Source organism: Peromyscus eremicus, chromosome X, assembly GCF_949786415.1.
Source record: "Peromyscus eremicus chromosome X, PerEre_H2_v1, whole genome shotgun sequence".
Classification (NCBI taxonomy): domain Eukaryota; kingdom Metazoa; phylum Chordata; class Mammalia; order Rodentia; family Cricetidae; genus Peromyscus; species Peromyscus eremicus.
In genome coordinates, this window is record NC_081439.1 from 104422641 (window position 1) to 104448287 (window position 25647).

General features: G+C 42.7%; 1 pseudogene; it reads left to right on the forward strand.

Moving 5' to 3' along the window:
* The first annotated feature begins 1345 nt into the window (after positions 1-1345).
* LOC131900186 (elongin-B-like) lies at positions 1346-1650 on the forward strand (annotated as a pseudogene).
* Positions 1651-25647: the final 23997 nt, after the last annotated feature.

Consider the following 25647-nt stretch of genomic DNA (forward strand, 5'->3'; position numbering starts at 1 on the left):
AGAAATGAGGGAACTGGCCAGCTTGAGAAATACTGTTTTAGAGTAACAGAAGAAGAGGAAACTAGTAGAGAGGCAATCTTAAACAAAGGGGGAGGAGGAAGATGGCTGATTTGACAATACTTCCTGCAACTCTGAAGCAAATTAAGAGGTATGTGTCTGCAGGAAGAAGAGGGGTGCCACGGAATGCATTGGATTGCAACGAAAGCCAACAATCATGGAGAAGCCAGAAAGAAATATTGGTCTTTAGAAGTCTAAGAGAAAGAGTGAACCCCAAGAGCACAGCAGGGGAACGAGAAGATGCCTCCCAGTGGTGCTATAGGAAAAAGAGGGAAGGCATCTCTGTGAGCCTCCACAAACCCAGACTGTTTGCAAAACGACTTGCAGAGCCATAGTAACAAAAACAGCATGGCATTACACGTGTAGACCAATGGAATAGAATAGAGGACCCAGACATAAATCTATGCAGCTACAACCATCCGGTTCTGGAAAGCAGTGCCCAAACCATATGTGGTGGTTTGAATGAGAATGTCTACCACAGTCTCATACATTTGAATGCTTGGAATCTAGTTGGTTTAACTATTTAATATGGATTAGGAGGTGTGGCCTTCTTGGAGGAGGTATGTAACTGGTGCCTGGTTTTGAGGTTTCAAAGGACTCTCACCATTCCCAGTTAGTTTTCTCTGCCTCCTGCTTGTGTATCAGGGTGTAAGTTCTCAGCTACTGCTCCAGTGATAGGCCTATCTGCCTGCTGCTGTGCTCCACACCAGAAGGGCCATGAACTCGAACCTTTTTAGAATGTAAGCTCCCAATAACCTCTTTAAAGTTGCCTTGGTAATGGTGCCTTATCACAGCAATAGAAAATTAACTTAGACATCATATGTGAAAGAAAAGAACAGCTTTTAAGAAATGAAAAATTAGGGGGCTGGAGAGATGGCTCAGTGGTTAAGAGCACCGACTGATCTTCCAGAGGTCCTGAGTTCAATTCCCAGCAACCACATGGTGGCTCACAACCACTGATCTTCCAGAGGTCCTGAGTTCAATTCCCAGCAACCACATGGTGGCTTACAACCACCCATAATGAGATCTGGTGCCCTCTTCTGGTCTGCAAGGACACATGCAGGCAGAACCCTGTATACATAATAAATAAATAAATCTTAAAAAAAAAAGAAACAAAAAATTGTGCTGAGAATACTGGACGGGTAAAACTAGATCTTTATATCATCTTGTACAAAATAATCACCTCAAATTGGAGTGAAGACCTTAATGTAAGACTTGAATCACTGAAACTGCCAGGGAAAACATTTCAAGGAATAGGTGTAGAAAATACCTTTCTGGAGGTGCTGGGATGGATGTGTTTCTCATGATCTGATGCCACAAGACCACAATCATCACAGATGCCAAGAAGGGCATCCTTAAGCAGTTTCTCATTGAGCAGCAGCTGTAAAAACATGACCAATAGATCCCTTGAGGATAGAAAAACTCTGGGACACTGTGACCGGGTCAGCATAGTCATAGGCCCCTGTCACAGTGAGCCTGCTCTTCTTAGCAGACAAGTCCTCTGAAGCCCTGCACATTGAACCCTTCTTCATCCCCCTGGAACTTCTAGATGTGAAGAAACCATAGAACTCTGGAAGTGGTACCAATGAATAAGCCATGCAGTGAGGGCCCCAGGCCTGACCTGAAGGCCTATTCCCCCAGTAAAAAAAAAAAAAAAAGGAGTGTTGTCTTTGTTTTCTACCACTGTGGTAAAGACCATGACTAAGCAGCAACCTGAGGAGGAAAGGATTTATTTCTACTTACACATCCACTTGACAGTCCATCACTGAGGGAAGCTAGAGCAGGCGCTCAAGCAGGAAACTGGAGGCAGGAACTAAAGCAGAGGCCGTGGAGGAATGCTATTTACTGGTTTGCTTCTCCTGCCTTGCTCAGCCTGCTTTTTTAAACACACCCCTGTGCCACCTACCTGCCCAGGGATGGCATTGTTCACAATGGGTAGAGCCCTTCCACATCTATCATTAACCAAGAACAATTCCTCAGACTTGCCTACAAGCCAATCTGATGTAGGAATTTTTTCTTTTTCTTTTTTTTTTTTTTTTTTTGGTTTTTCGAGACAAGGTTTCTCTGTGTAGCTTTGCGCCTTTCCTGGAACTCACTTGGTAGCCCAGGCTGGCCTCGAACTCACAGAGATCCGCCTGGCTCTGCCTCCCGAGTGCTGGGATTAAAGGCGTGCGCCACCACCGCCCGGCTAGGAATTTTTTCAATTAAAGTTTCCTCCTCCCAGTTGACCCTGGCTTGTGTTAAGTGGACAGAAAAACTAACCAGCAAGGGTATAAAAAATACATTTCTAGAGCTCAGTGGTTAAAAGCAATTGCTATTTTTACAGAAGACCCAAGTTAGGTTCCTAGCACTGGCATAGTAGCTCACAATCATCCATAATTGCAGTTTGAAAGGATCTGATGCCTTCTTTTGATTTCCATGTACCACGCATGCATGTGGTGCAAGAACAATATAATATGTACTTAGACACTGCTTTTGCTAAGCTGGAGATGTAGTTCAGTTCGTAGAGTTCTTACCTACTATGTATGAAGCCCTGAACTCAATTCCCAACACCACATAAAACTGGTGGTGGTGACACACACCTGCAATTTCAACACTTGGGAAGTAGAGGCAGAAGAAACAGAAATTCAAGGGCATCATCCCCCAATACATGGTGTTTAAGGCCAGCCTGAGATATATGATACTCCCTCTCAAGAACAACAAAACAAAACACAACTGGTTTTGCTAAAAAGTATTTGGTTACCTACAAACAGAATAAAAGCCTGGCCACCTGCCTCTATCTTGCATGTCTTTTACTGTGGGACACATCTTTATCTTTGTACATAGTCCTATTAATCACTTCAAGGATGAGTATTAGTTACTCTTTTTCACAGTGCTGACCAAATACCTGAGAATTGAAGCTTAAAGAAGTGTTTAATTTGGCTTACAGTTTGATGGTGTATGGTTAAGAAGTGGAGAGAGACCTCCATCCTTGGAACGGTGCTGTCCGAATTTAGGGTAGCCCTTCCTATCTCAATTAAACACTTCTAAAATTCTTATGGGGATGGCAAGATTGCTCAGTGGGTAAGGGTGCTGGCTGCCAAGACTGATGAGCTGAGTTTGATGCCAGGAATCCATACAGTGGAAGGAGAAACCTCTCCCTCTCCCTCTCCCTCTCCCTCTCTCTCTCTCCCCTTTCTCTCTCTCTTTCTCTGCCCTGGCTAGAACTACCAGCACAATGTTACATGGAGATAGCAAGACCTGACACTCTTGTCCTTTCTCTGGCCTTAGAGGAGATAGGTTTAAGACTTTTACCATTAAGTGTGATATTAACTGTGGGTTGTTCAAAGATGTTCTTTGTCTGGCTGAGGACATTTCTTTAATTCTGAACTTTCTGAGAGTCTTTGAAAATTATCACCAATTAATCTTTATTCTATCAAATGTATTTTCTGCACCTATTGAGATGGCTATATGGTTTTTAATTTCAAAGTTTGTTGACATAATAAATTATACTGAGTGATTTTTAAATTTTAGCCAGGTTTGTGTTCTTAGGATATGTTGTATTTGATCATGACGTAATGCCCTTTTATATATATTGCTGGATGTGACATTGTCAATATTTCGGGGGCGGGGGGGTTGTGTGTTGTATGTTGACGAAGGATATTCATCTGCAGCTGTCTTATGTTGTCTTCACTGGGATGTTGAGTTTTGAGTTAGAAATGCTTTTCAAGTAGTGAGGGTAAATTGACATAACATAAGAATGTAAAGTTTCTCTTTGACTTGAATTTCCTTGCCTTTATCCTGCAAAACCACATTTTTGACCTTTCTTCCTACGACTGAAGATGGTGCTTCTTCTAATTGCTAAGAATTCTGGATTTTTCTTTCCCTTTCTCTACCCTACTTGCAAGTCAACAACACAATGCATGAAAGAGGCTTCCTTTCTGCATACGATAGTCAGCTAATTAGAGATGCCAGAGGACCTATGCTATGGTCACAGTGTTTCATCAGTTAAGGTTCACTTGAATGAACTCCAGAGTGCCTGGGCACACTGTCACCAGTGTTGAAGGCTTGTTGAGGGAGAGTGAATGGGAGCACTTCTTAATCGTCACCTTTGCTTAGTAAAGAGCTCAGAGTTCTCTATAGTACCCTGAGTATTTAACAAGCACTCTGATGCTGAGTAATGATTACAGCTGTACATAAAATAGAAAGATTAGAGTCTCAGTTGCCTGCTTAATATGTAAATGTATCCAGTTATGTGTGAGTGCTTTTAATGAAGTAACTTGCACTTCTGTTTCCTACATTGAGAGTGATGGATGAAAAAATACTTTACAATCCCGTCACAAACTAGCAGCCTGCAGGCCATTTCAAAGAGCCTGTGGTGCTGCCTGGCCTGGGGCTAGGAGGCAGTAGGACTTGGTTTTAGCTCCGGCTCCACAGCTGGTTTCTCCCTCCATGGGCATTAGGAAGTAGATTTCCTTAGCCACATCTGCACTTAAATCATTGTTGATGAAGGCTTGTGAAGTAATTCTACTCACTTACATACCGACAATTGGTTCTTCTTCCAACATACAGATATGGGTGATAAAAAATAGCAGCCCCCAGCTTCTGTGTGGAATGTTTGGCTTATATTATTTCCTTTATTTATCACAACAGTCTTGAAAGAGAGGACTTTACATATCATTGCTTTACAGAGGGAAAAACAGAGGACCAGTGATGGGAAGTCCTGTGCCCAATCTTGGCCTTTTACTTATGGCTTAGACTCGGATTCAAATTCAGATCTCCATGGCTACTTACTGTAAGCTATTATCATGACATCTCACTGCTAAGGATGATGAATTCTATCTGTAAGAATTCTCTCCTTCATTTGTAACTATGTACGTTTAGAAAGACGAAGAGTGTTTGATGAAGCGCTAGATACAGAGACTTGAGTTGTGCACCTCTTTCTGTATACACACACGTAGGAGGGAGGGAGGGAGGGAGGGAGGGAGGGAGGGAGGGAGGGAGGGAGGGAGGGAGAGAGAGAGATGTTGGGGACCGATTCCGGACAGCGGTATCCTTACTTTATCAAACCTTACAAAGGCAGGAAGTTCCTGGCCTAACCTCGGGCTGTACAACTTCCTGGAGTACCTGCTAATCAGCCAGCTGCAGGGGCCTGGGACCAAAGCGACCTCACCCTCCCTTAGGAATTTTTCATCCTTCTCTCCGTGCTTCCCCTGTTCCCCCTCCCTGCCTGAAGCCCTGTTTATAAGCCTCAACACCCAGTCAATAAACGGAGACCTCGACGCAACTCAGACTGACTTTGTCTTCCTTTACGTGCCTGGTCTCCTTTCTCTCTCGCCCCCATTGATCTTTCAGGAGGTGCCTCCTCGGGTCTCATCAAATAAACTGGCCCGCGGGACCGGGCAAGTGGCGCCCGAACGTGGGGCTCGAGGAACGGTGACCTGCCGGACGACGGACAACAGAAGGGGCCCCGGAGAGGATCAGGGTAGAGACGCCCGGACCGCATCACTCGTGCAACGCGGGAGAGTTTTGAGGTAAGTATGTCGTCCCATCGATCATGGGCAAAAATTTATCTAAATAGGCTGTTTTTCTAAAGGAGATGAAAAGGTAATCTTAGGGAGAGAGGAATAAGAGTTAAGAAAAAGGATTTGATAAAATTCTTCCAATATGCGGAGGAGAAATGTCCCTGGTTAGTGATTAATGGACCAGGAATTCACCCTCTGACTTGGAACAAGGTTGGAAAAGATATTAACAAATTAATCAGAGATGAAGAAAATGTCCCTGACGCCTTTTTTTTAGTTTTTATGGTGTGATTAGAGATGTTCTAAAGGAAACAGAGGGAGATGGGCGTGTTTCACATTTACTAGCCCTTGCAGAGGATTTTCTCTCAAACTCCCCCTGCCTGACACCCAAGGGTCCAGAGGTTTATTGACATCTACCGGTAAGAGCGCTCTCTGTCCTGTTTGTGTCTCTGTCATGTTACTTTTGTTTTGTACCGGTCGATTGATTTGTACTTTGCAGGCTCTCACTGGGGCAGACGTGTCCGGACAGTGAACCTGGCGGCGAAGGGAGACGTCCCAGAGCCCTAAGGCCACCTCAGAGGTGACGATTTGGCTTAGGAGCATCTTTGGGTATCTTCCCCCACAATAGGAGGAAGTGCCACCTTGTATTTTGTCCCGGGAATTTGTCAGAGCCATTTTGTGGGTTTTTTTGTATGTTTTGTTGTGATCATTGTTACTTTACTGTCTCTCCTTCTCTTCCAAGAAAAAAATTTTTTTAACTAAATGAAAAAAGGGGAACTGCTGCAGGCTGTAGGAATATATCATAAAAACTCAGCTGGTTATGGCAAAGTCACTACCTGGAGGAATCAGGGAATTCCTCCAGAGGAAGCCAAATCCTAAGGAGTTTTTGGTGTTACTTGGCTTGTTATATATCAGCTGTATTCTGTTATAAAAATCATGTGTGCCTTCATAGTTTTCCCAATTGATTTTTCCCTAAGAAGGGCTAACAATGTGCACTGATCACTCTCTAGACATACACATTCCAGGCATTTGGAGAACAGCCCCAGGAAAGGCTTTCTCTGGAATCAGATATCTCCCCTAGCCATTTTCAAGGACTAAAGGAGACACCACCCAGGTGGTCACCCAATTTCCGAGGACTAACAGTGATAACCACCCACATACAAGTCTCCTGACTTAAGGTAAATTCCACAAGGAGACACCGCCTAGGAGAGGTGGATGTTAAGTAATAGCTTTATACAGTTTAGCTCGGACCCTCCCTTTTATATACCGGGACTTCCAGGGCACAGAAAGGAAAAGAAAAAAGAGAATGGAAGAACTAGATGGGTAAGAACTTGAGAGGAACAAACTGAGATGGGGAAGAACTAGATTGAAGGGCTAAAAGAGAGTACTAGAGGAACGAGATGGAAGATGAGGAAGAGCCAGATGGGGAAGAACAAGATGAGGAAGAGCCAGATGAGAGAGAAGGAGATGGGAGAGGAGCTGATAGGGGAAAGAACTAGATAGATGAGAACCTAGAAGGGTCAGAACTATATGAAGGAATTAAGATAGAACCTAGAGGTAGATAAATATAGAGAAATCAGGCAAGAAAGGAGCTAGACATGAGAGCAGAATAGAAGCTGTGTAGAGAGAGAACTGTCACAGAATAATAAAGTGTATGAACAAAACAAAACAAAAAAAAGGTGCATGTCTGACTGACAGGGATGTGGAAGCCCCTGATGTCTGTTTGATCAAGGACAGAGATCCTCGAGTCTGGATTGTTTTTGATGTGATTGAGCCTGGAGGGTTACCCCCCCCCACCCCAGAGCACATCAGGCTGTCATTGTTCTTGGAGCTTTGTTGGTTGTCTCGTTGGGGCAAAGTTTTTCGTGTGCCCTTGGTCTTGTGTGTAATGTATTAATTGTTCTCATTGTTGACTTGATTGTGACGGACGCTATGGGACAGTTCCCTTCTTCTCTACTAGACCTTTGCCTAGCCCACTGGAAGGATGTGTGAGCCACAATAGAGGGAACTGGGTTCCCCAGCCCCACTCCCTGATTGAACTGAGATAAACAGGTAGCTCCTGCCAGGTGGGGCTTGCATACTGCAGGAGGGGCTTGCTGGCTGTGAATGAGGCCATCATCTCAGTGCTCATGTTCCAGTTCTTGGATTGTCTGTGTAAATGTTATTTGTTTCTGTCTACTAACCTCCCTTATTTTCCTAGAGGAAGAGGAGGAGAGAGAGGCATAGCAAAGGCCACCTCCCTCCCTCCCTAGCTCTCTTGCTATCAGGACTGCAGCCAGCTGGCTGCTCTCACGAGGGTGGGGGTGCCTGCTCTCGGTACAGGCGGGCAAAGACGGGAGCTCTGGACAGGGTAATGGGGACTGCCTGCATTTGACAAAAACTGTGTGAACACTAAAGAGAGAATCTGACCCTCCCTTCCTTTACTGTGATAATTTCAAGGTCTCTTCTGCCGGCCAGCAGCTTCTCTTGTTAGCCCTTCTCTGTCCTGATATTGCTTAAAAAGAAATGTTAAATTACCAGTTCAAGATACTGGGAAAATTATGCTTTTGTTTCCACAGGAAAAATAAAAATTTACATGGGTTTTGGTCATTTGAGTTCAATGGGTTACAAATACTTGCCATCATTTAAGAGAATTGGTTTCAAATTATTGTTAGTTAAGATAAAATATAATGTTTTTATAAAAAATGACTTGAAATATATATAAAAAAAATGAAACATATTTCAGATTTCTTTGTCTTGCTATTCTGCTGTTACATTGAGACTCCAAAGGGTCATAGTTGTAAAAATGTCTGTCTACTCTACAGGTATGAATGAAAAATGTGGCCACATGTATGTTTGGTTTTGAATGTCTGAGTTTGCATGTCCTTTGTGTTAAGAAATACAAGTTAATACTAGTCATCTGGCTATTCAGATACTAGTTTAAAACATAAACTGTTCTATGTAAATAAAAAACTGAGAGGTATATTTGACTAATATATTTATAGGAGAACAAATTGGCCTGGTTATTGTTACCAAACTTAGAGATATTTTCAAGATTAGGCCTAGATTTGTTTGGCTCAGATACATTTAATAGATAATAGTCCTCAAACCTGTCAAAGATCTGATGAATATGGCATTTACAGTATTTGATAAAAAGCTTACTATAGCAAACAGAGACTCTGAGCTCCCCAGCTCCTAGCAATGACTCCCAAGGTCTCCAAAGAAGAAATGGAACAATGACAAGAAGATGCCACCTGAATTGTGGACAATGCTGTCCTGACACCTGTCCTGCCAACACTATGAAGACTATAGGAGCCTGGGATGATGACAGTCTGGGTAATGGATAGTCTATGTTATTTTTTAAATAGATTTAAAAGTCTGCACTCAGGTAAAGTTTATCCTTCTCAGATCTTTGATGACATTGATTACTGGACTAGCTATAGCTTTCTCAACTTAGTAATTGATTGATCAATGGATTAATTAATTAAAGCTAATAAGTCTCTTTAAAAAAGATAAACAGGTTCTAAATATAGACTTACAGATGCTTTTCATTGGGCCAAGGAAATTTCAGTCCAATCTATACTTGGTTCTCTAGATAGAAAAGACACTATGGATTTCAGGGCAAATTGATAATACTACAATTACTAAGACTATGGGTCTAAAAGTTCCAAATGAGTTCGTAAGTTTTAACTCCTGTTCCTAGTTTATATCTGTCTCAACAGGTTTCCACTTGGCTGACAGATACATCCAAGCATCATTTGCTGGTGACAACCTACTGCAAATGACTATGAGCCCTGAACTTGCTGAAAGCTGATATGGACCAATTCAGCCAATACGCATACCATCTCTCAGCTGGTCAATAAAACGTTCCCTCTTGTCTTTGACTAACATTCTGGCTTTCCAGGGCCTTGATAACAACGTCCCAATGTCAGCAGGAAGTAATTATAGAAGAGAGAAAACATCAACCCTGTTTCCCCCCCACCCTGGAATGTTAGCTCAAAAGGGAATTTCTTGTCATAGGGAACCTGAGATAAAGTTCCAAGTTGCTTGAGGATAAGGAACTCTGTCAGCCATCATAAGGCTTTTGGCCTTGTGCTTCTGCTAATTACTGTTGGCTCTTATATCACTGATGTCTTAACTAAATGATGATTCATGTCTGGGTACCACTAAACTGAGGATGCTAGAATTCCAATATCCACCTCTGAACCCATGACACACTTGCAGATGGCAAAAACTAAATAAGGGGAAGCTCGCTTTGCCATTGATAATGGGAAAACTCTTATGTTCTGGTCCAATTAGCCTCTGATATGGAATTCTTTGAGCAGAGAGGCAGATACACTCGAGAACCTATGTCTATGACTATTGCCCTCTTGTTAGGTATTGGGGCATCACTGCAGGAATTGGTACAGGAACTACTGCTCTCGTGCAGAGCAACCACCTTATGCAGTTACAAATGGCTATGACTACTGACCTAGAGGCCATAGAAAGATCCATTTCTGCTCTGGAGAAATCTTTAACCTCGCACATAAGAGGTCTGGATTTACTATTTTTAAAGGAGGGGGGATTATGTGCAGCCTTGAAGGGAGAATGCTGCTTTTATGCCGACCATACTGGTATTGTCAGAGAATAGATGGAAAAATTAAGGGAAAGGCTGGCTCAAAGAAAAAGGGAGTTTGAAAATCAGCACGGGTGGTTTGACCTTTGGTCCCTGGGCCTTTCAGCGGTTGACTCGATTTATCAAAAATCAGATTGATTCGGCCTTACCATGACGCGTCTCGATTCATTATCACAGAGTAGATTCTGAGGAGGCCGGCCAGGAGCCCCATCAAGGACTCAGATTCAGTGTCCTAAGGCCCTAACGTCCCCACGGTCCTGCTAGAGGGTACTCAATGACGGGAATAGTACAGGGCCCACGCCGGAGACAACAGCATACAGAGGTCGCCCGAGACCGGCTCAACACGGCATGCTGCCGAGCGTGGGAAGCCCCCTGTGTAGCCTAAGACAGGGACTCTCTCGGACCTTAGCCACTCCGATCACATGGACTTGATCCATTTTTGAGAAAAGAGGGGGAACTGTTGGGGACCGATTCCGGACAGCGGTATCCTTACTTTATCAAACCTTACAAAGGCAGGAAGTTCCTGGCCTAACCTCGGGCTGTACAACTTCCTGGAGTACCTGCTAATCAGCCAGCTGCAGGGGCCTGGGACCAAAGCGACCTCACCCTCCCTTAGGAATTTTTCATCCTTCTCTCCGTGCTTCCCCTGTTCCCCCTCCCTGCCTGAAGCCCTGTTTATAAGCCTCAACACCCAGTCAATAAACGGAGACCTCGACGCAACTCAGACTGACTTTGTCTTCCTTTACGCGCCTGGTCTCCTTTCTCTCTCGCCCCCATTGATCTTTCAGGAGGTGCCTCCTCGGGTCTCATCAAATAAACTGGCCCGCGGGACTGGGCAGAGAGAGAGAGAGAGAGAGAGAGAGAGAGAGAGAGAGAGAGAGAGAGATTCCATAAAGGACAATGATTTAAATGGCATCTCTCCTAAAATCTGGTTTAAGAAGAGTTTGACTTCTACCTGTTGTCTCTGGGCACGAAGGGCTTCAGTTCCTTGGCAAAGGGCTCACAGTGGCTAATGAGTGTTGTTCTACTGGAAAGAAGTGACACACACAGAAGGCATAGCTTGAATTATGACACACACACAAACACACACACTTGTCTCGAAAGAGTCCTATTAGTTCCATTTCACAGACAAGTAAACTGAGGCACAGAGAGGTCAGCTAGGTTAAGACTCCTAGTAAGAGGTAGAACTGAGATTTGAATGCCCAGTGTAGTGACTCTAGTGTTGTGGAATATTGTTTTAACTGGGCAAAGATGTGTTACATTCATTTATGCTACAGAATATTACTTGAACTGTGTAAAGGTATATTACTTTTGTTTACGCTGGATTTGTTTAATTATGTAAAGATATGTTGCATTTGTTACACCTTGCCTGCCTAAGGCACCTGATTGGGCTAATAAATAGCTGAACGGCCAATAGTGGAGGCAGGAGAAAGGATAGGTGGGGCTGGCAGGGAGAGAGAATAAATAGAAGGAGAAATATAGGCAGGGGAGAGAACAAAAGAAGGAGAGGGGGAGACATCAGCCACTGAGCAACCCAACAGAGGAAGCAGGAAAGTAAGACATACAGAAAGAAGGAAAGAAAGGTAAAAAGCCCCAGGGCAAAACATAGATAAAGAGAAACAGGATCATTTAAGTTAGGAGAGCTGGCTAGAAACAGGCCTAAGCTGAGGCCAGGCATTTGTAACAAAGAATAAGAAGTCTCCGTGTCTTTATTTGGAAGCTGGGTGGTGGCTCCCCAAAAGAAAAAAGCCTGGTACACTCTAGACCTGTGCTTTTTCACACTAGCCATGTGTGACTATGAATGAAATGAAATTCATTATTCAAATACACTTTCTTGTTTATACTAGCGCCATATTGCAAGTGCTCAAATGCCACATGTGGGAAGTGGCTGCAGCGTGGGATGACGGCTTTGTAGCATATGACCATCATCACAGAGTGCTCTATTGTACAGTGCTTAGCTAGTTTCTGTGCTTTTAAAAAGTTAAGTGGCCCCTGCATGCTGTAGCCAGCACAGAAGAAAATCTGAGTATAACTCTGTCTTAGTTAGGGTTTCTATTGCTGCAACAAAACACCACCACCAAAAAGCAAACTTGGGAGGAAAGGGTTTATCTGGCTTGCACTTCCATATCACTGAAGGAAATCAGGACAGAAATTCACACAAGGCAGGAACCTGATGCAGAAGGCGTGGAGGGTTACTGGCTTGCTTCACCTGGCTTACTCAGCCTGCTTTCTTGTAGAATGCAGAACCACCAGCCCACGGATGGCCTTACCCACCATGGGCGGGGCCCTCCCCCATTGATAACTAATTGAGAAAATGCCTTACAGCTGAATCTCATGGAGGCATTTGCTCAACTGAGGCTCCTTCCTCTATGATGACTCAAGCTTGTGTCAAGTTGACACACAAAACCAGCCAGTACACTCTCCAATGTCCTTTTGTTCATTTCTAGTTTTCTTTCTCCCCAGAGTTATGTTCCTTTCCTTTTGAGGTTGGTTGATATGCAAGATACTATTTTTGGTCTGTTAGTAACTAGGTTGTGGGGGTGCTAGAGAGAGAGATCAATCGTTAAAGAGTTTGAACTGCTCTTGCCATTGTCCACATCAGGCAATTTATTACTACAGAGAATCTGATACCCTCTTTTGAACTCCGAGAACACCTGTACTCATATGCACATACCTATACATTTATACACATAATTAAGAAAATAATAAAGAATAAATCTTAAAAACTGCAACAACAAACTATGCTCTAAGACACTGAGTCCTCAGCACGTAAGGAAGCTTGCTACCAAGACTGACAACTTAAGTTCAATTCCTCAGCCCCACATGACAGAAGGAAAGAACTGCTCTCACAGTGTCCTCTGACCACTGCATGCACGCCATGCGATATGTGTGCTTGCATTCCTGCATACATACAAAACAAATAAGTATAAAAAAATAAAAATATGCTAAGCTTTAACATGTCATCTTTATTTTGAACATTTATGCCCAGGCATCATTTGTAAGTATACTCAATCGTGGAGAAATTACAGCAAATATAGAATGTTTTATTAGGCAAAGACATCTGTGACTATTTTCATGAAAATAAAAATAAATTTGTAATTTTTCCTTTTTCTTTTTTTTTCTGTTTTGTTGTTTTGAGACAGGGTTTCTCTGTGTAGCCCTGGCTGTCCTAGAACTCACTCTGTAGACCAGGCTGATCTCAAAATCAGAGATTCTCCTGCCTCTGCCTCCCAAGTGCTGGGATTAAAAGCCTGTGCCACCACTGCCTAGCAATTTTTCATTTTTTGAAAATAGGTTTTGATATGTCTGCACTCCATGTTGGCTTTGAATACATATTAGATCCAGACTGATCTCACATTTATGATACTCTTCCAGCCTCCTGATTGCTGAGATTAGAGGATGCATCACTGTGTCCAGTCATACAGTTCTTTAATGTGTGAATATTTCTAGTAAGACATGCAAATTTTTATGCATCAGAAATTTGTGGGGTAAAAAATGTCAATTTATCAGCTAGGATGTTAATTTTTGAAATAGAGCAGGTAAATATATTAGAAATTAAAATATTCAGCTATATTTCAATAAAGAAACATGATAATAAAAAAAGGAAATCTAAGTGGTTTAGTCTAATCCAAGCTTCACTACTAATCCTGTTAATCATCACTGACTCTGACTTCAAATTTCAACATTGGTTTAAAAAGTTTTTTAGATTTATCTATTTTGTGTGTGTATGCATATTTTGCCTGCATGTATGTATGTGCCCCACACATATGCTGTTGCCTGTGGAGATCAGAAGAGGGCATCAAATCCATGGTACTGTGCTTACAGATGGTTGTGAGCCCCCACAGGGATGGATCAAAACAAAGTCTTCTGCAGGAACAAGTGTTCTTAACCACTGAGTCATCTCTGCACCCCCCTCAGCACTGGCTTTGAAGAGACACGGCTTCTGCTTAGGATTTGAAAAGATTTTTTAAAAAATTACATTTATTGTGTGTGTGTGTGTGTGTGTGTGTGTGTGTGTGTGTGTGTGTGCGCGCGTGCGCGCGCGCCATGGCATATATATGAAAGTCAGAGGACAACTTTGGGGAGTTGGTTCTTTCCTTTCACTATGTGGGTCCTGGGTGTTGAACTCAGATCGTCAGACTAGGGGGCAAGAATCTTTTCTGCTGAGCCACCTTGCAGGCCATCTGCTCAGGACTTTGTGCTTGGTCCACAGGTGCCCCTGGAAGCCTCAAATCATGGCAGAGAAAGGGAAATATACTATGATCTCTTGCTCTTTCTCTTTCCACACTCTGGACTTTATTAGCTCAATCCAAAGAGGGAGGGAAAGCAAGAAAAAAATGAACTTCCAAATAAGTGTGACCCATGAGAAGTGTGCAGCAACCGTTCTGCATAATGATTTATAGGCATTACCAGAATTCTTGAGGGTTGAAGCAAGGGGACATGTGATTGACAGTGACTATTAAAAGAGATGTGGATTTTAGAGAAAACACCTAGCAAAGTAGCACCCTTCTTAGTAGGTGACTATGGAGTGGGCTTCTGTAGGAATCTGACAAAACTTTGTGCTCCTACCCCTAAAGTAAATCTCCCTTTGGACTTCCCTGGTAGTCCATGGCGCTTCCTCCCCTTCATAGGGAGGACATGCTATTTACTTCTCAGCTTACAAATTACACCAGGGATGCGTGGTTTGCCCATCTTCCCCACACAGCTAAAGATAAAAACTGAGTGGGGATATTTGGATGAGGGGAGTGCATAGTTTACTGAAAAGATATAGACATGCCGGACAAGCTTCCTTTAGTTTTTGCCTTAATCTCTACCCTCATGTTCAGGTTGAGAATCAAGAAGGAAGGTTTGAAAAATCCTCCATTAGTATAATGCCCCCTTAGATAAAGTTTTCCAAAGCAAATTGGGATGAGGGGTTCAAGAACGATAATAAGCAAGCCTTGTCGTCTGTGGTGTTTGAAAGTGCCATATTGCCCAAGGGATGGAGGGTGGTGAAAAAGACACTTATACCTACAGGCCCCGGGTGGGAGGCAAACTGGACAGTGCATATGAGAGTCAATGATGTTTCTTTGCTTTTGTTCCTGGTCTTAAAAGCCACCTGCTACCTTCAAATCTTTTCAACATGCCTTGCTGGGACCGTCGGAGATGTAATATCCAGCTTTTCAGCCCCGAAGGTCAGCTGCAACTAGTTTAGGGAGCATCTTCAAAACCTGGATCCCACTTCGGTCTCCATCAATTTCTCTGAGGTTGGGAGGACAGCAGACTCATCTCTATTGAAATGGTGGAAAGACAGAGGCTGAGAGAGGCCTTGACATTTCTTTGTAAGCACATGGTTGCATGTGACATCTGCCTGGAATCCTAGATAGCTGGCTATCCTGCTTTTGGAAGTTTCTTAGCAGGTCATCTTCTGTGTCCATTGTTTGGCCTTTGAGAGGAGGTGGCAATGTTTAATTGTTCAGGTGAGAGACACCACAGCTGCTACAATGAGCCCTTTCCCAGAGGCGAGTCTGATGGAGGGTTGACACTTCGTGGCTTCTGTGGGCTCTCATCTGTCTTGCTTTTGTTTTAAAGACTCACTTCTGGGTTCAGTGTCTTTCTCTTTTCTGGAAGCAGCAAGGCTCTCTGGCATTTCTTTTTGTCACTGACCAAGGCACATACACGTAGACAGTATTAACAAAGAAATCAAGGGTATGTTCTACACTTCCCTGTGTTCTAACTTCCTGAGCTAGCTATCCAGCTAGCCCCCCTGATTGGTGATGCTTGTGAGAGAGTCATCGTTTTAGGCCCATGAAATACCTGAAGCAGCAGGTTAAGTCTGGACTTTAGCTTGTAGGCAGAGTTTAGCCACGGAAGGGTTGGTGTGCCTGGACTTAGGAGGAAACCCTGGGAAGAAGGTGTGCTGTTGCTCAAGGGTAAGTAGGGAAAAGGGTAAGCAGGGAGCTGAAAGAGCTCACGGAGTAACCAAGGTGATCAGACCACCTTAGAGATATGATTCAAGGATGTGGTAGGCTTTCTAAAGGCAGAAACGAGATACAAAGGCTCTTTGGCGGAAAGCAATTTATTATGTACTAGTACAGTCTGTGCAGGATTTTTCTTAAAGGCAGAGCACCAGATATAATGAAGCAGACCTTGTAATACAATTTTGTGACTTACATTCTAATTGGGTGCTTTAAACTTCTGGGCAGTGACCCTAAGCATGGCTGGAATGTGGAGGAACAGGGAGCAGCTTGCAGGAGAGACGTGGTGGAGTTGCTGTACACAAAGGACACAAACCAGCATTTGTAGCTGTTTCCTGTTTTTCTTCCCCTTAATTCTGGGGCTATCTACTACAATGAAATATTTATTCTGCCAATTAATTGATAATATGGTTCTTCCCTTTCAGCAAAAAGTTAAAATAAGCTAGTCACAGTCCCAAGTGGGTTATAACTGTCTGTCTGCTTTTCTGTGAGTGCTGAGGCAGTGGGTCACCCTCCAGTTCCTCCCACGGAGAAAGACCTACAGCAAATACTGAGTTCATGCTTTGCTCAATGATGAGACCTTTAGAACCTTACTGTCAGAAATGTCCTGACAACAAAGTCCCAAGAAGGAGGGCTAGTTCTTAGGACAGACTCCTGCTTATTTATTAAGTCCTTGGACAGATCCACCAGCAACCTGGTTAGTATGCTGGGACAGGCCTGGACCAACTCAGAAGTAGTCGGTTAAATGAAACCCTGGTCTGGCAGAGGCAATTTCTCCCAGGGGTCTATTGAACAGAAAATATTCTGACACTTGTAAGCAACTTAGTAAGGAAGATTTTATTCAAGATTGCTGTACTAGGAGGAAACTGAACTCAACTTGGACTACTTTGAGGACAAGTGGAGATATATAGCTAGCAGATGATAATTTCCAAGAGGAATTTGATTAGACATTGAAAGCTGGGGGATTTTTGCCAAACTGGGTCAAAATGATTCTTAGTAAATGTGGTCCTCTCTTTCTCCCTCTCCTTCCCTCCCTATCTCTCTCCCTCCTTCCCTTCCTTCCTTTCTACTTTCTTTCCTTTTCTTCCTTCCTTTCTTTCTCTAGTTCTCTCTTTCCCTCCCTCCCTCCCTTTTTCTTTCTTTCTTTTTTCTTTCTTTCTCTCGCTCTCCCCCGCCCCCCCAATGTGTCTGCATTGAGAATTGAGTGCAGGGCTTCAGGAATTTTTAAGACTTAGCTGTTAATGGTGGGAGATTGAAGAAGTTGATCAGAACTGTTATTAGTTGTATGGAAGGAAATTGCTTACATAGTGACCCAACCTAACCAAAAGCACACTGCTCCAAAATGGAAAGTGGCAGTGTTTGTTTTTATGGATAGTTTTATTATTGCTTTATTTACCGAATCCTTTGTAATATACTAAGGAAGGATGATAAAACCTGCTATTTTTCTGTTTGGCGGTAAAAGGAATTTTCTCTGCACAGATTGTCCGAGCAATCTGTTTTACTCATAAGGATGAATGTATGATTGGGAATCAGAGCTGGTGCCAGTGTCTGCCTGATGGAGCTGCCGAGTAGAGTTCTTCTGAACCTTTAAAGCTCTAGGCTTGATCCTTACTAAGCCCTCATGATTGAAGGAGGGATGAGATAACTATATGTTTAACAAGATTTCCTGGTGATTCTCATTAGCAGCTTGGCATGGGGCCGTAGGCTTACATTGTGGGTTTGTGGGCTGACTAAAGGCTGTGCTGGCTTGTTGGAGAGGTAAGAGGTTGAGGAAAGGGCAGAAGGGATCCCTTGACCCCCTTCTCCAATATGAGGCTTCTGCCATATTTGGGGAGCTCAAAGTTTGTGTGCTTATGAAAATTAAGTGAAGATAGCAAAATCTGCCACATTGGCCTTTGAAACCTCCCCTTTGTTGTCTCTCAGACATCTGAACCTTCTCTGTCTATTCTCTTCTGAATTAAATAAAGCTTGCTCTCTTGAAAGAGGCTGGTTAACAAAGATCCAAGCACTGTAATGGTAGAGTGGACACAAGGTCCCACCCCCAACCAGGAAGCTATTTGCAATTGATGCCTTTTGGGAAAGGGAAAAATCAGTTTTTGCCAATGGAGTGTCCCTGGGTATATCAAGCACACTCTAAGGCAGGCCCCATGCCCTGGACTAGTTAGCCAACACAAAACAGATGCCATGTTTGATTGTGTGTGTGTGCGCACGTGCTTTCTGTTTTGTTTTGTTGGGTATTTTTGTCTTGCTGATTTTCTTTTTGTTTTCTTGGTTCTTTTTGTTTTTGAGAGAAAGAGGGAGAGAGGGAGGGAAAGAACAAAGTTGGGTGGGTGGGGAGGTGGGGAAGAGATCTGAGAGGAGCTGGGGGAGGGTAAAGCATATGATCAAAATATGTTCTATGAGAGAAATTTAAATAAATTTAAAAAGTAAAACGAGGTTGGTTAGGGCTGGGGAAATATTTGCAGTGGTAGATAATTTGCCTAGCATGCACAAGGACCTGGGTTAAACTCCAATGAGTAAACAATAAACAAATAAATAAGAACCTGGCTAAGTATTGCTCATTAAGGTTTGCACTGTTGATAAAGGAAGACAGGAACTTAGACGATCAGATGTTCCAGAGTGGGGAAGAGGGCCCTCCTTGCGAGAGGGCCGTGAGGTGTCACATGGGTGTTCAAATGGGTGTTTGTGGAGAGGCAGGAGCCAAGGCTTTTGCTGTATATTTTGGCTATGCCCCAGGTTTACAGGACTTTCTAAGCACTATCTGTCAGTGTTGTATCCTTTTTCTAAAAGGACAGAAAAATGAAAGGTTCAAAGCTAAACCCTGACTCCCAGGTAAGATGCAACCCTTACTGAAATAGCACAGTGTCAGCAGAACACGGTCTTATTGGCTCATTATCAGGCAAGGTCAGGATATTATTTCTGGAAGCTTCTGAAAGCCACAGCCTGTTAGGAAAAAAAAAATCTGCCCGAGGATTTCATACAGCTTGTTCTCACAAGCGCTCCTGTTGGATGTGCTCCTTTTCTCTCTTTTCTTGGGCCTCCTTTTAAAATGCTAATGAAATTTGCTTGATCTCTGCTTCCACCCTTCCCCCAGCTAATTTGGGAGATCAAGAAAGGGAGCTGCTAGCTATAAAAGATGTGCTTGTCTTTCCACCTGAGCTACCTTTGTATCTCATTCTCCTTTTTAGCAAGAAATGGTGTCGGGCCCTAAACACCAACATATATAACGCTGATTGTATTCTGCATAACAAATTGGATTAGGATAATTACCACACAGATGTTAAAAAACCCCGAATGCAAATCAATGCAATTAGTCATGACTTAATATACTATAATTCACACATTGGAAAGTCTTATTGTGATTATACTATTTTAGAACTAAATGCTTTGACAGAAAAGGGGAAAGAAAAGAATTCTTTTGCTCTGGTGCTGCACGTGCTCTGAACAAGAAACCGTCTTATGCTAATCTGGAATTTCACTACTCAGAATTCTTATTAACTAATCAGATCCTTCCATTGCTCTTGCCCCCCTTTTATATAGAGAACGCAGCTTCTTTAGCAAGATGATTTCATGCGCAATTCAACTTGAATGCCACCATTATGAACAAAGGGATCTGCACACGGATGCTTTGGACAAACACGGCTTTAGAAAAGCCGAGTCTTGGGTGGTGGGGAGCAGGCTCTCCCCTCCCTGATGGACTCAGAAACAAAGCCAAGTGTAAGCAATCAGAATGAGTCTAAGTAGCCCTGAAGTAAGAAGACCTGTCACAAGGGCAGTGGGCTCTGATCTGTCACAAAGGACCATGCAGTTTGAGGGGGTCAGTGGGGGGGGGGGCTAAACTGCAGCTTAGGATCCCTCTTTCAGGCTGTGCATTCAAGTGCGATGCTTTATCAACCCAAGGGAAGGTGCCTTTATCTAATTCACACGAGTTGCCTTATATGGATGGGACAGTAGCTTAATCACAGAGAAAAAAAAATAAAACAAGTATCATCGCTAGAAACCACAGTAGTTGGGACCCCTTGAGTTAGAACAGTGAATACAGATCCAGCTTGCCAGGGCTACATAGTGAGAAAGAAGTAAATAAATAAGTAAATCAAACGTGTATTACAAGATATATAACAGTTGCTTTTTATGGGGACTCTACTGGGGATTGAACCCAGAGCCTTTACATGCCAGGCATGTACTCTTAGGTCTCTTTTTTACTTCTATTTTGAGACAGGATCTCACTAAATTACTCAGACTGGCCTTGAACTTACTCTGTATTTCAGATGGACTTTAAACTTGTGGTACTTCTGCCTTAGCCTCCCCAATAGACAGGGCTGACCTGGAATTCTCTTTGTGGCTGAGTCTAACTTTGTGCTGATCCTCCTGCCTCAACCTCCCAGGTTACTGGGATTATAAGCATGGGCCACCATACCAGGCCTCCAGCTTGTTTCTTAATATAAGTACACCCTGTGAAACAAAAAAAAAATGTCATTCAGCTGAAATTAAAGTTGTTAAGTGTTCTGTGTCTTATACTATTTTTAATTTTTTCATAGTTTTAAACTTGTACATCTCAATCTTTTTTTTTTTTTTTTTTAAATAGGGTCTCACTCTGTACTATCGGCTGGCCTCAGACTTGTGAGTAGTCCTCCTGCCTTGGCCTCTGGAGTATTGGGATTGCAGGCATGCACTGTCACATCTGGCTTCGAGACTTACATCTCATTTGGCCACTCTAATCTCTGCTCTAGCACCCGGCAGAGAGCTTGATGATTAAAATAGATCTAAGTCTGTCGTTGGTTCTCACACTTGAACGTGCAATCAGAACCACCTGAGATGATTAAGACTCAGATTGCTAACCCTCTCCCCAGCCCTTGTGTTTCTAATTCAGCCATTCAGGATGGCGTTTGAAAATCTGCATATTGAACAAGTTGCCAGGGGATGAATCTGCTGGTCTAGGGACTACTATTTGGGAAGCCCGGCTGTAGGAGAGAGCATGGAGTAAGAGGTACCAGTATCAGCACATAAACCAATGATGAGAATGTCTGGACCTACCCTGCGAGGGCTGCATGGAAGGGACAGAGCATGTGGGTGAAGAGCTCCCATATACAAGTATGGAAGAAGCCAGGTGCTGTGTAAAATATCCATAAAGGCTCATGACTGGCCTGGCGCCATTGAGCTTCTTATTTTTCCCAGCTCTCTGGCCTACTTCCACTCTCTGAAGTGCTCTCTTAATAAATAAACTCTGTTTCTACCACTCTCCATGTGGCCCTCATCGAATTGTTTGTCCTGGAACAGAAGAGCCTGGAAATCCCAGCAAACGTCCTCCAAGCTTCCCACTCATGCCTGTATCAGCAGTGCAAACTCAATAAACCGGTTCAGTGGAAAGTAGGTACGTGTGCATAAACTGATAGTGAGCAAAGAAAGCACTGAGGACGTCTTGCAGCTGCATGTGTGGGTTCCCTGATAAAGCTCCCTCAATAATTTTACCTATTGGGCTCTGGCCATCTCTGCTACCTGGAGGCATAATCCCCCATGGCTGCTTTCACTGCAAGGTTGTTCATGTGTACTGCTCCAGACTTCTTTCCACCTCTGTCAACTTAAGTTTGCTTTTTTTTTTCTTTAGGTGCCAATGTCTTTTCATTATCTAAGCCAGGGACAACAAATTAATGGGCTAAAGGTGCCGGGGGAGGAAGACTGCACCCGTTTCCTAAACCGGGAAGGAAACTTTTTGAAGTTGCTGGCAATTTTTGGTGAAAGCGTGGATTCCTTTTGAAGCTTTTTTTTCTTGTTCTGGACAAGTTATCAGAATGGCCTGTAATTACCTAACTCTAAAGCATTATATCCTCATCACAACAGGAGACCCCCACCATTGTTAGGAATAGGAATGGAGCATTTGCATAAGGAGTAGACCGAATTTAGGATAATTCCATTTCAGACTGCAGTTCTAGTTGAGATCTAAATATATTGTAACAAGATTGAGTGGACTAGGTTGTCCAGGCCCATTTCTGGAGCCAGGAAAGGGTGACAAAATTGTTGAGCTAGGAGGAGACAGGAGAAGATGGTTGGACCTGTGATTCGGGCTTGAGGTGCAAGAAGAATGGGCAGTATTCTATAAGTCTTTGAAGCTGCTAAGCCCAAGTTCTGTTTCAACACAGCAAATCGGGGGGGGGGGGGGTGACGAGGTGGGGGAGGAGGAAGTGAGTGAAGTCAAAACAAAGAATCATGTGTACAAAAGACTTGGAAGAGTCTAGGTCTACTTTATCTGGTAACCTTTCTCCGGGGTGACTGAGCCCCAGAGTTCCTGTGGTTGATAATATAGGCTGAGGGTGGGGTGATAGGAGAGGGTGGGAATCAAGGTTGTGTAATGGTATCAGGAAATGTGTTTGCTATTCCTTTCTAAGGGACTTCAACAGAAAGAGTGGATTTCCTGTCAATATCAATATATGTGATCTCAGTTGTAATAATTTGAACATTAATTGAAATGTTAGAGCTTGTGTTTTGAGTTGGAGAAGTGGGATAAACTTGTTACGTGTGAAGCAGATGTGCTGTTTTCTCTTCATTTTGTATGCATGGCTGACACTTATTTTTCCTGGCATTATCAGGGAAATTGGGGTCTCTCTCAGGGTTTTTAGTTTCTTTAATAAAGGAATTTAAGAACAGACTCAAAAAGGCTTGAAGACAGTTTTTTTTAAAAATAAGAGTTTCTAAAAACAAAACAAGACAAAACTGTAGGGCAGGCAAGCTGTAAAAATCTTGGCAGCTACCTGGAGGAGGGAGATGAAGAGGAAGGGAGAAAGCCATGCTGCTTGTTAGCACCCACATGATGTAGACATTTGAGGCCTGTAGCAGAGACTTCTCTAATTTCCTATAACCTACCACCTGATATTTCCACCAATACCTTTGGAAGGTGTCTTGACTTATGACTTTCTTTGTTCTGTTGCTAGAATAACTATGAAATTGTTACCACCTTAGAACATAGTATTTGGGATGACCCAAATCTGTATTCCTGTGGCCTTGGTCACTCACATTTGGCTCTAGAATAAACTATTTCTTATTTTCTTTGAGGTGAGAACTGTGGGTTTTTTTTCTTCCCCATCAACACTGCAGTAACAAATTAGCACAAACTTAGTGGTGTGACACACACACACGCTTGTTTTATGGTTCTATATTTAGAAGTTCTAAAATCAAGGTATTAGCAGAGATATATTCTTTCTGTCGGCTCCATGGGACAATCATTCTTTGCTCTTTCCAACTGCAAGAAATCACCCACATTTTGGGTCATAGTCCTTTTCATCTTCAAAGCCAGCAATACAGCATCCTCAAATTCTTGAAGCCTTTGTCACATCTCCTGACTCTGACCTTGCTGATTCCCTCTCACAGGGAATCTTGTGATAATATTGAGTCTATCTAGATAATTACGGTTAATGTCACCACTGTCACCACTAATTTAGTCACAGCTACCAAGTCTTTCTTGCCATATAAAGTCACATGTGTATAGGTTTCAGGGATTAATAGGAGAAATCATTACCTTATCTACCAGGGGAAGTAACAGGAACCATATAGTATGGTATGCTGGGGTCCAGTCTAATCTAATTTGGAGAGTTGCAGCTTCTCTTAAGTTAATTGTTAGGAGGTTATAGCCTCTAGATCTCACAGGATTCCTAAAGGGTACTTATTCCATACAGCATCTAATGTTCTTTCCTGGCAGCAAGGGGCAAAGGCTCTAGGATGTAGGAGCAAGAGCTTCTGTGCTGGTGGATTTCCCCCAAGGCTCCTTCTCAGAAACATACCATTTTCACAGATGTCAAAGGCATGGCAGTGGGTTAGTTACTTGTTTAATCAAAGGGAGAGATTACCTAGCATTTGAAATGGAAACAAAGGCTCCAGAATGTCTTAAATGAGAGAGTTACCTTCCTGGGAAACCCCCTGTTGACTTATGAGCAGCTGACCTTTTCATGTTCAAGTTATTTGTGGCAGGTGCTAATCCTATACTTGAAGAAATTGACAGCCCAATTTTTTGACTTTTTTCAGAAGAGAAAAATGGTATTCCTTCTTTCTTTCTCTAAGGATATTTTACTACAGTTCATGAAGCTAATGATGACTCTTGACTTTGATCTAGTCCTTGTACTATGTGGGGTCCTGACGGCTGACTGTGTGCTCTGAAAACCACATCGGGGTAACTAAAATTCCATTAAATGATGCATTGATTAAGAACTGTAATTTCAGTTTAATCACTTGAATTCGATTTTCCAGTGTTAATTTCTCATGTGGTTAAAAAAGAAAATTGAATTCTCAGGAGTATTTTCTTTCCTTCCAGGTTTTTTTGTCTTCACGGATGCTAATTATCCATACTTTTTTTTTTTTTGGTTTTTCGAGACAGGGTTTCTCTGTGTAGCTTTGCGCCTCTCCTGGAACTCACTTGGTAGCCCAGGCTGGCCTCGAACTCACAGAGATCCACCTGGCTCTGCCTCCTGAGTGCTGGGATTAAAGGCGTGTGCCAGCACTGCCCGGCTATCCATACTTTTTTTGGTATACTAGATGTATAAAGTAATGGGTTTTATTTGTGACATTACCGTACATGAATATAATGTATTTTGATCTTATTCACCGTGTTTACCTCCTCTCGTTCCCCTTTCTCTGCCATTTTCTTCTTCTAATACTCCTAACAATCTTCCTTTTAGTTTAATGTCCCTTTTTATTTCTCCCTAGGTTCCAGTTCTGACAGAATTGTGGTGAGAATGGCTTATTTCACTTAACATGATGGTCTCCATTTCTATCCATTTTCATGCAAGTCATTTCATTTTGATCTTTTGAAAAATCCTGAAAAATTAATGTATATTGTAGAAAATGATGGGTTTCATCATGACATTTTCAGACATATATATTCTAATGTAGTTTTATCATATTCACTTTCTAGTACACCTCTATGGGTCTCACTCCTCCTTCCTATTTTCATGTTTTATGTGTGGGTATGTACCTAGATTTTTACATATGAGAGAAAAATGTGATATTTATCTTTGAGTTTGCATTTTCTCATTAAAAAAGATTTTAAAAGTTTTAAAGTTCCTTTATCTACCATCCGTCTTACTGGTCCTGATTGCTTTCTTTGTTGTACAGAAGATTGTTAACTTGATGTAATCCTATTTGTCATATTTTGAGTCCATTTCCTACACTTGGAATTTTATTGAGGAAATTATTTCCAGGGCCAACATCTTGAAGTGTTTCCTTGTCCCGGCCAGTGGGGTCTTCAACAGGGACCTGGAGGGAGGGCCGGTGGATGAGAGGGACAAGAGACACAAAGAATGAGAGCAAGACAGGATGTCTGATCAAGCTCCAAAATTTTATTTTCCTCTTAAGGTATATATAGGCAGGGGCAAAGGGGGGATGCAAGCAGGGAGGGGACTTTAATCATGGGTTGTTCAGCCATCAGGGAATGTTGCTATGGGGATTATCTATTCTTGCCTAACTGCCTAACTGCAGTGTGGTCACCTGATATCTGAGAGGAGGTTCTGGTATTTATGAGAAGAGGTTCTGGTGCTATAGAGACTTAAGCAAG